General features: G+C 45.9%; 1 protein-coding gene across 2 annotated transcripts in view; it reads right to left on the bottom strand.

The window, feature by feature from the left end:
- The window catches only part of LOC148183294 (E3 ubiquitin-protein ligase KCMF1-like), a 146,037-nt gene that overhangs the window by 17,346 nt on the left and 113,266 nt on the right, over nt 1-15,425 (bottom strand). The window lies entirely within an intron of this gene.

Below are 15,425 nucleotides of genomic sequence, written 5' to 3' on the forward strand. Positions count from 1 at the left end.
GCCATAGCTGAACCAGTGTTTAACAATATGGGGAGATAATCTCTGGCTAAATGAATCATCTAATAGTAAAGCCTCAAGATAAAATGTAGTCAATCCATCCAGACCTCAGATTTGGCATTTTAAAGTTTAACTTCATGTAAGCAGCTCACATTTTTGCAAAGGGTAGCTGGAGGGCTTTGATCTTGTACCCTTATAAACACCCAAGATGAACTTACACCACAGGAACTTAAACAGAAGTAATGTAAGTTCTTAATATGATTTTCCTGGGAAATGGTATTACCTTATTTGCCTAGTTAACTCCTTGAAAATGGCAGGAACAGTGAGAAAACCATATGTTTCCACATAATACAAATCATAAAGCATCCTCAGCTTAGTATGTAGTCTGTGGCTTGCTGCCAGCAATACTTTTTCAGAAACACCAAAACTGGGAAATCTGCTCTGAACTTCTTTGCTGTTCTGTCAAAAAGTATAATTTCTATAGAGTACTAGATATGCACATCCCTGTTCTTTAATAGACCTATTACAATGCTTTCCGCCCTTTGTCAGGACAGCATACAAATGTCTGTGCCTATTCAGCATTTTAAAGCTTATGTCTAACAAGCATCTTTTCCCAGAATCACTCTAGGAACTGAAAAACAATACTGTCACCATTCAGAATTTCACCTTCCTCATTCAGAAATACTAGATTGTGCATTGACTTACAGAAGAAGTGAGACAACTAGGCTCATAAACACAAACACAGGTGAAGCTAAAAGTCACTAGTGCTTCTTATTAATTTCCAGCAGTCTCATATGAGTCCCCTATACTGGTCCAAGTCTCTCAAAATTCAAGGCCATGACTAAAGCTCCTCCAGTAACCTCTCATTAGTATATATTTCACAGCATTTCAAGGCTGCTAAGCACTAAAATAATTGATCAGGTGTGGCGGGTTGACCTTGGCTGGCCACCAAGTGCCCACCAAAGTGCTCTCACTCTCCCCCTCCTCAACAGGACATGGGGAGGAAATAAAATGGAAAAACTCATGGGTCAAGATAAAGACACGGAGATTGCTTACCCATTATGTCAGGGGCAAAACAGTCTCTTACATGGGGAAAATTAATTTATTGCAAATAAAAATAGCGTAAGATAGCAAAGAACAAAGACAAAACTAAAAACACATTCCCCCTCCACCCTTCCCAGGCTCAATTTCACTCATGATTCTTGTACCTCCTTCCCCCACAAGAAGTGCAGGCAGATGGGGAATAAAGGGTTGCAGTCAGTTCAAAACACTTCATCTTTGCCACTAATTCTTCCTCACACTTTTCCCCTGCTCCAGAGTGGGGGGGTCCCTCACACAGGATTCAGTCCTTCACAAAACTGCTCCAACATGGGTCCTTTGCCACAGAGTACAGTCCTTCAGGAACAGACAGCTCTAGCATGGGTCACCCATTGGCCATAGATCCTGCCAGAAAATCCTGCTCCTACATAGGCTATTTCTCCTCAGGCTGCAGTTCCTGCCATGAGCCTGTTCTGGTGCCTGGCCCTCCACAGGCTGCAGGGCTGCTCTGATGTGGTCCACCACAGGCTGCAGGGGAATATCTGCTCCAGAGCCTGGAGTAACTCATCCCCCTGCTTCTTCACTGACCTTGGTGTCTGCAGGGTTGTTCCTCTTGCATTTTTCTCATTCTTCCGTCACAGCTGCTGCACAGTGCTTTTTACCCTTTCTTAGATATTTTATCACAGAGACACCACCAGCACTGCTGATTGGCTCAGTTTTGGCCAGTGGCAGGTCTGTCTTGGAGCCAGCTGGAATTGGCTCTGTCTGACATGGGGGCAGCTTCTGGTGTCTTGTCACAGAAGCCACCTCTGCAGCCCCCCTGCCCACCCCCCCGAAGATCCTGGCAAGTATTCTTACAGACATATAACTGCACACTAATTTCACTAGATCTCCAAGCTATCTCTGACATCAGTCTACTTGGTTCGTTGCCCCATCACAACCCAGAACTTGAACAAGGTTTCAAGCACAGATTACCACAGAATCACAGAATGGTTTGGGTTGGAAGGGACCTTAAAGATCATCTAGTTCCAACCCCCCTGCCATGGACAGGGATGTCAGTCACTAGATCAGATTACTCAGGACCCCATCCAACCTGGCCTTGAACATTTCCAGGGATGGGGCATCCACAGCCTCTCTGGGCAACCTATTCCAGTGCCTCACCACCCTCTGAGTAAAGAATTTCTTCCTAACGTCTAATCTAAACCTTCCCTCTGTCAGTTTAAAACTGTTCCCCCTCGTCCTATCACTATCTATCCATGTAAAAAGTTGCACTCTCTCTTTTTTAGAAGCCCCCTTCAAGTACTGGAAAGCCTCAATGAGATCTCCCCTGAGCCTTCTCTTCTCCGTGCTGAACAATCCCAGCACTTTCAGCCTGTCTTCATAGGAGATGTGCTCCAGCCTTCAGATCATCTTTGTGGCCTCTGGACCTGCTATAACAGGTCCACATCTTTCTTCTGCTGAGGACCCTAGACCTGGACACAGTACTCCAGGTGGGGTCTCATGAGGGCAGAGTAGAGAGAGAGAATCCCATCCTTCAACCTGCTGGCCACACCTCTCTTGATGCAGCCCAGGATGCTGTTGGCCTTCTGGGCTATGAGTGCACACTGTTGGCTCATGTCCAGGTCTCCCTGGATGGCATCCCATCCTTCTGTTGTGTCAACTGCACCGCTCAGCTTCGTGTCATCTGCAAACTTGCTGAGGGTGCACTTGATCTCACTGTCTGTGTCATTGATGAAGATCTTGAGGAGCCCTGGTCCCAAGACAGAGTCCTAAGGGACACCACTTGTCACCAGCCTCCACCTAGACATAGAGCCATTGACCACAACTCTCTGGCTGCGTCCATCCAGCCAATTCCTTATTCACCAAGTAGTTTGCCCTTCAAATTCCTGTATCGACAATTGGGAAATAAGGATGTCGTGTAGGACCATGCCAAAGGCCTTACAGAATTCTGGGTAGATGACATTGTTTGGTCTTCCCTTGTTGACCATTGCAGTCTCTCCATCATAGAGGGTCACCAGATTGGTCAGGTACGATTTGTCCTTAGTGAAGCCATGCTGGTGGTCTTAGATCCCCTCCTTGCCTTGCATGTGCCTTAACATTGCTTCCATGAGGACCTGCTCCATGATCTTCCCAAGCACACACAGAGGTGAGACTCACAAGTCTGCAGCTCCCCGGATCTTCCTTTCTCACCTCTTTAAAAATAGGAGTGATGGTTCCCTTTTTCTAGTCACCGGGGACTTTGCCTGACTGCCATGACTTTTCAAAAATGATGGAGAGTGGCTTGGCAAGAACATCACCCAGTTCCTTCATGATCCTGCGATGCATCTCATCAGGCCCCGTGAACTTGTGGCTATTCAGCTTCATCAAGTGGTCTCAAACCTGCTCTTTGCTTATAGTGGGAGGGCCTTTGCTACTCCAACCCCCACCTAGAGGTTCAGGGCCTTGAGAGACAGGAGAAATCTGACTGCAAGTGAGGACTGAAGTGAAGAACTATCAATTGCAACCTGTTCTCCCTTCTCATTTACTGGGGGTGGGGGGATGGTGCGCGCACTCTCCTTGGCATTTGTTTATGACCTATGTACTTTTAGAATCCCTTCTTCTTTTTCTTCACATCTCTTGCTAAGTTCCATTCTATCTTTGCCTCTGTTTTCCTGACCCCATTTCTACTCATCCAAACCCTGTCCCTGGACTCTCCCCAGGTCACCTGTCCCTGTTCCCACTGGCTGTGCCTTTCCTTTTAAATCCTCATGTTGAGGAAGAGATCCTAGCTCAGCCATGCCAGTATCCAGCCTTCCTTGCTTGATTTCCTACAGACTGGGATAAGGAGTTATTGCACTCTTAAGTAAAGTGGCCTTAAAGAGCTATGAGCTCTGGTCAACCCCTCTGTCCTTAAGGACAGTTACCCAAGTTATCTCATTTGCCAACTCCTTAAACAGCTGGAAATTCTCTCTTGCAAAGGTCAGGGTCTTGACTTTGCTCCTCGCCAGGCTCACACTTCTTGAGATCACAAACTCAACCAGGGTGTGGCCACTACAGCCCAGGCTGACTCCAGTCTTAACCTCTTTAATGGGCTCATCTGCAGTGGTGAGCACCAGGTCATGTAATGCCTCACCTCTGGTTGGTTTGCTGTCATGGGGTGACTTTGTGATGCTTGTATTCCCAATTGCCTTGTTTATGTTACATATTAAGTTCTGCATCTTTAAGACTGACTCTGAGAGCAAAGGGGAGGAAAGAAGAAGCTTGCAGTTTGTGTTCAGAAAGAGCCCTCATTCCCCCGCATCCTGCTCCTGGACTGTGTTGTCTGTGGCAAGGACAGACAGTGGGACAGAGCTCTCCTTTGCTGTTAGTTTTTTAGCTAGCTGAGGCAGGGAAGTTCCCCAGACTGTTTTTTTCCCTTTTTCCTTCGATCTATTCAAAACCTGCTCTGGCCTGAAAACCCAGACAAACACCGGGAACTCATGCCTGTGGTCCAGTGAAGCCTGGGCCTCAGCACTTTCCAGCGCTGGAGGGTCTGATAAGAACCTGAGTGAGCCGAGCTACACCCCACGACAAGGACTTTTTTGGATGTGCCATCTCATTGAACAGCAAGAGGTTTCATTGTTTAATATTATTCAATTTCTGTTAAATAAACAGTTTTTTTCCACTTTTCTCTAAGAAAATCTTTTCCCAAACCAGTTGGGGGAGGGGCCGCTTGAATTTGTTTTCTAGAGGGACCCCATTTGGAGGTTTTCTCCCAAATTTTCCCTAAACCAGGATATTTGTCTAATACCTGGACCAGGAAGTTGTCCTCTACACACCCCAGGAGTCTCCTGGATTGCTTACAGCCATCTGTATTGCTTTCCCAGTCCTGGTGGTTGAAATGTGAAATCCCCCATCAGTATGAGAACTTGCGAGCGTGATGCTTCTTGTAGCGGAAATAAGAAGGCTTTGTTGAATGGATTTTCCTGATCAGTTGGCCTCTACTAGACCCCCACCACCAGGTGTCCTTTTTTGGCCTGGTTCTTGATTTTTACCCACAGACTCTCAGCCTTTTTATGCCCATATTTGGCTTACCAACAGGACTGCACCAGGTATCTCCTTCCCACACTGATTCTAGTTGGAAGTTGTCCTGATTAGTCCCACCAGCTTAAGCCCAAAGACCCATTTGTCCCATCCAGGACAGGTGGATCCCATCAGGCCCCAGCATACATTGTCTTCAGTGGTTTAAAACCCCAAAGTTTTGGTACAGGCACCAGTCCTGGAGCCAGGTATTGATATCCTGGGCTTGCCTGATTCTTCCAAAGTCTCCTTCCATTACTAGAAGGATTGAGGAAAACACTACCTGTGCTCCTGAACTTTTTAGGATTCTTCCCTGGGTTCTAAAGTCTCTTTTGATTGACCTTTTTTTTTTTTTTGTGACATTGTACATTGTTGAAAGAGCAGGAATGGATAGTAGTCTGAAGGTTGAATTAGGTTCTTCAATCCTCTGGCAACATCCCTAATTCAGGCCCCAGGGAGGCAGCAAGGCTCCCCAGAAAGAGGGTCTGGTCTGAGAACAGGTGCTTCTGCTCCACACAGGAAGGAATGAATGACCATAACTCAATGTTGTTTCTTCTTGGCGCTGGTCTTAATACAGGTTTTGTTGCGAGGGCTTGGTCTCTCTGACCTTGACAAAACTGCTTGCACAAGTTCCTGCTCTTTCTCATTATGAGCTTCATTTACCATACTCATGGCTTTGTAGATGTTCTATAAAGGTATGTGAGAGAGTAACTTAGAGGGTAAGTGTTGTAATGCAGTTAGGAAAAATGGTATGACCCAAAGAATGTACCCCCGAAAATGTAGAATTGTAAGTTTCTTTCCCTTATCTTGTTCTCCCCAGTTCCCCTTATTGGTTGTGTGAATTCCCTTCACCCCTTCCCCCGTCTTCAAAAAGGAGTGCTTATCGATACCTCTTCCTCTTTCCCTCCTGCTACTTCACTCCGAAGGATCCCAAGAAATAAAGCTGTAACCGCCATCTCAGCAAGGGAAAGAGCTCGTTTTTAGGTTCTTCTTTGACAAGCTAATCTATCTCCCCTGTCTCCCTGGCTGCTGCGGGGCGGACAGTGGTGGCAGAGAGGCAGGGGATGTTAGAAATTATAGCAGGTGACGTCCCTGGGTGGGCTAGACCCCCAAAAAAACCGTCTGGAAACACACGTGTGTGTTTCGCAAGCCTGGGCACGTCAGCTACCTTGAAAAGCTAAAATATAGTTTACAAGGAACGAATTGGTAGCTTTCTCACGCCCAGAGAAGGTCAATTCACAAAGAAGTTTCTACTGCTCGGCAACGTAAGAGTGGTGAGTCAGACCGGCCGGCGCGGCAGGGAACGTGAAAGCAGGGCGGAGCAGTCCTAGGCACGGCCCGCGCAGCGTGCACGAGCCGAGCCAGGATCAGCTGAGCGCGGGCCCGAGGCGGCGGCGGTGATGTGTCCCCACGGGTGGCGGGGCAGGCCACGTGGCAGAGCGGTGGGGCAGGCGGGCCGCGCGGGCTGGCGGCTGCACAGGCGACCAGCCGCGGCAGCCGGGCCACCCCGGACGGTGTGACCTGTGGCCGCGGCGTGGGAGCCCTCCCCCGCGTGGCGTGGGGACTGAACTGCGGGTTCCACGCGGAGCCGGTCATAATATGTTTCTCGGGGCAGCCACACGGCGCGGGCAGCAACAGCCGTGGTACAGCTTATCTCAACCCAGTGTGTGGAGGGGGGGTGGCAAGCTGAGAGAAAAAAAATGCCTGCCTCTGAACCGCTTTGTTGCTTTTACAGTAAAACAAGATAAAAACAAGTTGTGAAAACACAATTTTAATAACAAGAATGAGATCTACAATATCTACACCCCAACCAAATTTCGAATCCAAATTGCAAGAATTTTTAAGTACTATTAACGTTAAGATCTCTAGAAAAAAGTTAAAATGTTTCACATCGCGGTTATCTCATAACATTCCACAGCTTGATTTGTCAGAAGTAAATTCTATCTCTGCATGGGATCAAATTGGCAACATTCTAACTCTAAAAATAGAAGATGGAGACAAAAATGCTTCAAAATATCTCCTAGTTTTTCTTATAATTTGAAAATAATTGATCAACAGAGAAAAAGACATAAAAAAACCAGCCATTGCAGCTTCCATCAGTATCTCATACCTCTTTACCCATACCTTCTGCTCCTGTGCTGAAAAAGATACATGGAAAAAATCCAGAAACTCAAGAAATGCACTGTAATAATGCCATTTCTGGATCCATGTGTCTCATTCAGCCCTCCAGCTCTGATAGTGTTGAGAAAACTACCAGAGACTCTTCCCTATACCCCAATATTCCGACCATTAAATCCCCATACCTCCACATGCCTGGAGTCCGAAATGGAGTTGGCCGTGTGCTAGATACCCATGTGGACGAACCCCCTTCGTATCTCCCTCCCCCTTCCCATGACTCTTTCTATCCACCTCACTCTGCCCATTTCCCTTACTCTTCCCATAACTCCTCCCCTCCCTCCTACAACTTCCTCCCTCCTACTACACCCTGCTCAAGCATGACATCATCTTGCAAACCCACCTCCAAACATTGCAATCTTTCTCTCCATGCCCCTGCTTCCTGTCCCCACGAGGAGGAGAGTGAGAGGGGTGGCCCTGCCCCTTGCCCCCGTGGGGGGGCGGGGAAAGGGGTGTCCTAACCCTGCCCCCCAGGGGGGGGAGATGTGTTCTTGCCCAGCCCCTGTGGGGCAGTGGGTGGGACACCCCACTGGCCCAGGGGTGAGGTGAAGCCCCCTGGGCCCACTGGGGGTGCAGAAAAGTCCCTTCACCGACCCGGGGGCGAGGCAGAGCCCCCATTGCCTGGTGGGGGCGGGGCTGAGCAGGGAAACCCTGGAGATACAGGCTCTGGGGAAAATAAAGATATGCCTACTGCTGCACCTGTAATATTTACTGGTAAAAAAAGAACTAATAGACAATATCAGCCTTTCTCTTACCATGATATCAGAGAGATATGTAAAATACAACGTGAATTTGGCAAAAATAAAAAAATATTAAAAAGAATGATTAAAGCTACTTTAAAATCTCAGGAGTTAGTTCCTGCTGACATCAAAGATTTCTTCAGGTACGTCCTAACACCAACTGAATTTGATTTTTGGGAAAGTTCACGGAAAAGGTCATTAAAAGACCTCCTAGATGAACTCAAGCAAAGCATACAGGATGCAAAAGATGCAGAAAATAATGAGATTACTTTTGAACACCTCTGTGGGGAAGGGAGGTGGGTTAAGCCTGAAGATCAGGCTCAACTGCTAACAAAACCTATTTTAGATAAAATCTGTGAAGCAGCAGAAAAAGCTTACAATAAAATACCTACACTCGAAACCCAAGTTAGTTATGTTAATATTAATCAACTCCCATCCGAGAGTTTCTTGCAGTTTGTAGACCACTTCAGATTGCAGATACAACAGCAAGTACAAGAACCAGCAGCACAAGCAGAATTGACTAAAGAAATGGCACAAAGAAATGCCAACGAGGCCTGCCGCAAAGTGATCTTAAATCTGCCCATCTATCCTCCACCCACCATAGCAGATATGATTCAAGCGTGTGCCAAGAAAGCAGATTTGTACAGTGCACATGACAAGAAACCAGGACCATTCAACCCAAGGAATGTAGCAGCTGTAACACCAGGGATGAACAAGCCACAGATGTCACCAGAACAGCTGCAGCACATCATCTGCTTCCAGTGCAAGAAGCCAGGACATTTCGCAAGGAACTGTCCTCAAACCCAGCAACAAGGGAAACACCAGAAAGAAGCTATAGCAAATCAACAAAAAAACTGAATTTAAAGCGCCATGCTGTCAGGCGTGAGAACATAAATATGACAGACCTGAAACAGGAAAAAGACTCTATTTTAATGGGAAAAGGGGAGGAAAGGGGGCGGGGTGAGAGACTGCAGAAACATAACTGTGGGGAACGCTTGCCTAATAAGATCTGGCAACTGCAAAAGCTATTCAGACTTGTAGCTGCTAATGCTTTTTGTTTCAGATCTAATAGTTGGACTGTCGTCGGAGTGGACTTGCAGGATAATTCACAAGACCTGGCTGGACTGGATAGTAGGTATTTTGTTATTGGAGACACAGTACACACACCAATAGAGATTGAGGTGGCTCCCATGACAATTAAGGGAGACCTAACACACCTCACTCTCTTGGCTAGGTGTTCTCAACCACCCTTCTAGGTAGCTAAAAGGGCAGGTAATAGCCCAGGTAATCCCTGTTCCAACAGAAGTCCCAGTAGATGAAAAAGCACCAGGGGTATACTGGGCAGAAGTGGTGGGGGAAGACAAACCCATTATGGGGTGTAACCTAACACATAAATCAGAACATCTCCATGTAGAAGGGTTGATTGATACTGGGGCAGATGTGACTACATACCTGAAAAAGTGTGGCCCTCACATTGGGAACTGCAACCTGTGGCAGGCAAAATACAGGGTATTGGAGGGGTGAAACTGGCAAAAATCTCTAAATCTATTGTCCAGATTGAAGGCCCAGAGGGTAGATTAGCTAATGTCCGTCCTTTTGTCACTGATTACAAGTGCCCTCTGTGGGGAAAAGACACCATATCCCAGGAGGGAGTGAAATCAACAATTCCTTAGACACCCCAGGATTTTTAGAAGAGGCCACTGTAGAGCGTCCTATCCAAAAGCTATCTTGGCTAGATAATAATCCAATTTGGGTGAACCAGTGGCCTCTCAGCAGACAGAAACTCGGAGTGTTAGAAAAATTGGTGGAAGAAGAATTGGCCAAGGGACACATAGTAGAAACAAACAGCCCTTGGAACTCCCCAGTATTTGTAATAAAAAAGCCAGGGAAGGATAAGTGGTGCCTCCTTCAGGATTTGAGAGAAATAAACAAAAAAATAGAGGACATGGGGTCTCTTCAACAAAGTATGCCATCCCCGACTATGTTACCACAAAATTGGCTATTAGCAGTGCCAGATATTAAAGACTGTTTTTTCCAAATTCCCCTGCACCCAGAGGATGCACCATGGTTTGCCTTTTCCATTCCCACAATTACCCGAGAAGCCCCAATAAAACGGTACCACTGGACAGTACTACCTCAGGGGATGAAAGCAAGCCCTTTCATCTGCCATTGGTATGTGGGGTTATTGCTATCCCCAGTGCGTGCTGAAAAAAGAGATGCCATCATTTTGCACTACATGGATGACGTGTTAGTGTGCTGTCCCAATAACAACATGCTGGAAGACACCCTTGATCTAGTGGTTAAAGTTTTAACCTCTGCTGGATTCCAATTGCAGGAAGACAAAATTCAAATGATGCCACCTTGGAAATACCTAGGCCTGGAGATCACTAAACGGACTGTTGTTCCACAGAAATTGGAAATCATTAGCAATCCTAAAACTCTAGCAGATCTCCATTCCCTATGCAGGTCACTAAACTGGGTCTGACCTTGGCTAGGTCTCACTAATGAAGACCTGAGTCCCCTGCTCAATTTATTGAAAGGGGAGAGAGAGTTGCTGTCTCCCAGGGAGCTGACTCCAGAAGCAAAAAATGCAATTGAAAAAGCACAAAGTGCCTTGACAGAAAGAGAAGCACATGGTTTTAAACCGGAGCTGCCTTTCAAATTTATTGTCCTGGGGAAATTACCACACTTACATGGGTTGATATTCCAGTGGGCCGAGGGCCAGAGAGATCCACTCTTAATAATAGAATGGGTCTTCCTCTCCCATCAACGACCCAAAACTAGCACCAAGCCACAAGAGCTGATGTCTCAGCTGATTGAAAAGCCAGGGTAAGGCTGTGGGAACTGGCAGGTTGTGACCTTATGTGTATTCACCTTCCAGTCTGACTCTCTGGAGAAGGCAAACACTCCCCTGAGAAAGTGACCAAAGAGATGTTTGAGCACCTGCTGCAGAGCAATGCTAACCTCCAGTTTGCTCTGCACAGCTATAGTGGGCAAATATCGGTCCATGCACCATCACACAAATTGTTTCATGAGGAATTCCACCTCATTCCTTGTGAGAAAAGGAGCCGAAGGCCACTCAAAGCTCTTACAGTGTTCACTGATGCATCTGGAACCTCTCACAAGTCAGTGATGACTTGGAGAAATCCACAGACTCAGCTTTGGGAAGCTGATGTTGAGTTTGTAGGAGGATCACCCCAGATAGCTGAACTGGCTGCGGTCATGAGAGCCTTTGAGAAGTTTTCAGAATCAATTAATTTAGTTACTGAGTCAGCCTACGTAGCAGGAGTGGTGTCCAGAGTGGAACAGGCAGTTCTCAAGGACATTGAGAACGAACATCTCTTTAGATTGCTCTCAAAACTGATTTATTTGATTTCAAATAGACAACATCCTTTCTATGTGATGCATGTAAGATCGCATTCCGATTTGCCAGGTGAAATCTCTGAGGGAAACCGGAAAGCTGATTCCCTTGCTGCCCCAGCTGAAAAGGTACGTCTCCCAGATGTGTTTCAACAGGCAAAGATATGTCACCAGCAATACCATCAAAATGTGCCAGGACTGATTCGTCAGTTCCAGCTGACACGGGGTCAGGCTAAAGCCATTGTGGCCACTTGTCCCAATTGCCAGCTCCAGGCTTTGCCATCATTAGGCGTCGGGGTTAATCCCTGAGGCCTTGGAAGCTGTGAGGTGTGGCAAACAGATATCACTCACATTCCCAGTTTTGGTCGCCTTAAGTATGTGCATGTGAGCATTGATACATACTCAGGAGCAGTGTATGCCTCTGCTCATGCAGGAGAAAAATCTGTACATGCCAAATAACACTTAGTACAGGCCTTTTCAGTGCTGGGGATCCCTAGGGAAATTAAAACGGATAATGGCCCAGTGTATAAATCCAAGGAGTTCCTGGAATTTGTCCAGCAGTGGGGAGTGGAACATAAAACTGGCATCCCCCACTCCCCCACAGGTCAAGCTGTGATCGAGCGTACACACCAGACACTCAAACAAGTCCTAGCCAGGCAAAGTAGTGGAACAGTGTGGATGTCTCCACAACAAAAGCTTTGCAAAGCTATGTTTATCATCAATTTCCTGAACTGTTCATTTGAAAACATGAATCCTCCTGTGACTCGGCATTTTAACAGTGGTGATCAGTTTAAGTTATCACACCGTCCACCAGTTTTAATCAGGGACCCTGAAACTTGGCAAACCAAGGGCCCCTATGAACTTGTCACCTGGGGCCGTGATTACGCGTGTGCATCCACCCCTACAGGCCCCTGATGGATTCCTCAAAAATGGGTAAAGCCTTTTGTTCCCAAAAACCCAGCCCCAGCAGAAGAAGACAGACAAGTGGCAATCGCTTCCAAAAGAAGATGCCTCCGGGAAAAACAAGAAACCTTCCTAACCTCTGGTTACTCTCTGACCTGCATACATTGACTGAGAATATGCTTTAAAAATGTTTGTTTCTTTTCTTTTAGAAAAAACCTACCTCACACTCAAACCCATGATGAGCCTTACTTCAGCTATCCTCCTGCTCGCTCTGAGCAGCCTGACCACTGCCTGAATCGTCCCTCAGCCACGACAGAACATCTGGGTGACCCTGGCACACACACTTCAACAAGACAATATCTGCCTGTCCACTGCAGCAGCAAAAGACCCTATGTCTACCTGTCTGGTAGGAATTCCCCTGCAGGCTGAAGATTTTACAGACAGCTTTAGTGATCCCAAGTTTAATACAATGCCTAAAACACAGTGACCAATCACATAAAAATCGTAAGCGGCGAGCTGTGGCAGTGAAAAATCCTATAGAAAAGTGGTTACCAGTACTGCCCAGAGCTAATAAAGAGCCCCAAGAATTAGAGCTATTAGGCTCTTCCCCTGCACCCTTTTGTGTTCACTTCATTTACATTCACTGCCAGACACAAAACTATACAATCACATAATCCAGTATCGAAAAGAATACAAAGCAAAACAATCGTGTGGTAAGCTAAGCCAGGTCTTAGCGGACGATCCTCACCATTCACATCCAAGAATCCTCCCTAAAGGTATATTTCTAATATGTGGAGATAAAGCATGGGCAGGAGTCCCATCTTGCCTTTGAGGAGGGCCTTGCACTTTTGGGAGGCTGTCCCTGTTTGCACCCAACCAAACCCAAATTATTAGATGGACTAGGAAAGACAATTCGACTCATGAAATCCAAAAAAGAAGCACTGATATTTTAGACTCAAATTGCAATTTGGATATATTTCATTGGGCGAAATCAAAAAGGGTTGCTGCATCCATATTTCTTCCATGGGTTGCAGCTGCCAAGGCACTAGATGAATTAGGACAGCTCGAGTGCTGGGTGATTAAACAGGCCAACTTAACATCAGTCGCCCTCAGCTCTCTCCTTGAAGATGAAGAGATTACCAGACAGACCACACTCCTAAACTGGGTTGCCATAGATTTTCTTCTGCTGCTGCATGGACAAAAATGACAGGAATTTGAAGGACTTTGCTGCCTAAACCTGTCCTCAAAAGCTCCCAACGTCCACGGAGCCCTCCGAGAGATGAAGAACTTGATCAGACAAGTGAAGCAAGAAGCTGAGGACTGGTTTAGTGAGCTGTTCAAAGGCTGGGGACTCACAGGATAGTGGAGCTTGATAATCAAAACAATCTTGTTGTTTTTTGTTGTTCTGTTTCTAATTGTGCTAGCCTTCGGGATTGTCCATTGTTTAGTTTTAAAAGCTCTCAAAAAATTAGTCTCTACTACCTCAGAGATCAACCACATAGAGCTAGCGGACAGGAAGCAACTTAACTGGCCTGTCAATCACGAGTGGTGGACAAACTTGTGACCGGTATCAAGATAATCTCATAACCCTTCAAAAATTTTTATATAATAAGAAAGGGTGAGATATTGTAATGCAGTTAGGAAAAATGGTATGACCCAAAGAATGTACCCCCGAAAATGTAGAATTGTAAGTTTCTTTCCCTTATCTTGTTCTCCCCAGTTCCCCTTATTGGTTGTGTGAATTCCCTCCTCCCCTTTCCCCCTGTCTTCAAAAAGGAGTGCTTATCGATACCGCTTCCTCTTTCCCTCCTGCTACTTCACTCCGAAGGATCCCAAGAAATAAAGCTGTAACCGCCATCTCAGCAAGGGAAAGAGTTCACTTTCAGGTTCTTCTTTGACAAGCTAATCTATCTCCCCTGTCTCCCTGGCTGCTGCGGGGCAGACAGTGGTGACAGAGAGGCAGGGGATGTTAGAAATTATAGGAGGTAAGGAGGTTACTTTCTCTTACTGCTCCATGCTGTAACTTTCTTCTACCTTTCCTTATCCCTTGTGATACTGCCTTTCCTCTGGCAGAAGGATCCTGGAACTGCTTCCATAATGGCCATATTGAGTTGGTTACTATACATCATAGATGGCAGAGTACAGCTCCATTGATGAATCTCCCCTCTTAGACTCTCAAAATACTCCTGTCTGCTGCTCACCCCCTCCTGAAGTTTAGCCATCAAGCAGAGCAGTTCATCAATTTGGTCACAGCTCCCACAGTCTTGCTTGCAATCACTTTCCATCTCTAGGAATATCCGTTCAGACATCCCACAGCCAGAAACCTGGGTGGTTGCATCCTTGAATAGGAGCTCTGTCTATATGGCTCCATTGGTTTTTCCAGATGCTAGAAGCTCAGGAGAAGCAGAGGACACTGCTTTTTGCCAGGTGGCCACCATGCTGCTGCTGCTGTGTGCCTGCCTACTAGAAATATATATGCTTGTTCATTGCAGTCAGCTGGACTGATTATTTTTGCCTGCCTAAATCTCCTGTGTTGCCTGGTGCAGGCTTTTCCCCTTGCTGTCTCAGTGGGTCTGGGGTCAGTTGCTTGGGGAACACCCTCTGTTAAAGACAAGCCTCTACTTGTCCACATGTATCTCTCGTGGATTTTTAAAAATGATATGAGTAACACACTAATCCAAAGGTGTGCTTACTTAAAGACTTTCAAAGAAAAATACTGTGGTTTCTTAGATATTTTCTAGATGCACAGAACATTCACAAGATGATTGGAGGAACTTTTTAAAAGTCAACATTGAATGTTAATTTATAGCTCCATAAGCAAGCATATATCAGTCCTCTTTTCCCTATGAATTATATATATTTAATGTTTATGATGATGCTGTCATTTAACCCTATGTGTAATATACAAGAATAACTGTCTTCAGGGAACAAATAAGTTTAAACCATATATCTCAAATAGTGACCACAACATTGAATTAATATATACTGTTACACAAATATTTTTACCTTGTAAATAAGCAGAAAAGTTTAAGAAGAAATATCTAGAAACTTCAATTATATGATTTTCAAAACTAGATTTGTATATTTAAATTTGTCTTTCCAAACTCTGGATTCTCAGAGTACAGATTTCAAAGTCATTACAAGGCAGGCTAAGGGCAAGCAGCTACTGGACAA

Source organism: Pseudopodoces humilis, chromosome 12 (assembly GCF_049639895.1).
Source record: "Pseudopodoces humilis isolate 2021_Gansu_Grassland_sample_001 chromosome 12, ASM4963989v1, whole genome shotgun sequence".
In the NCBI taxonomy this organism is placed as follows: Eukaryota; Metazoa; Chordata; class Aves; order Passeriformes; family Paridae; genus Pseudopodoces; species Pseudopodoces humilis.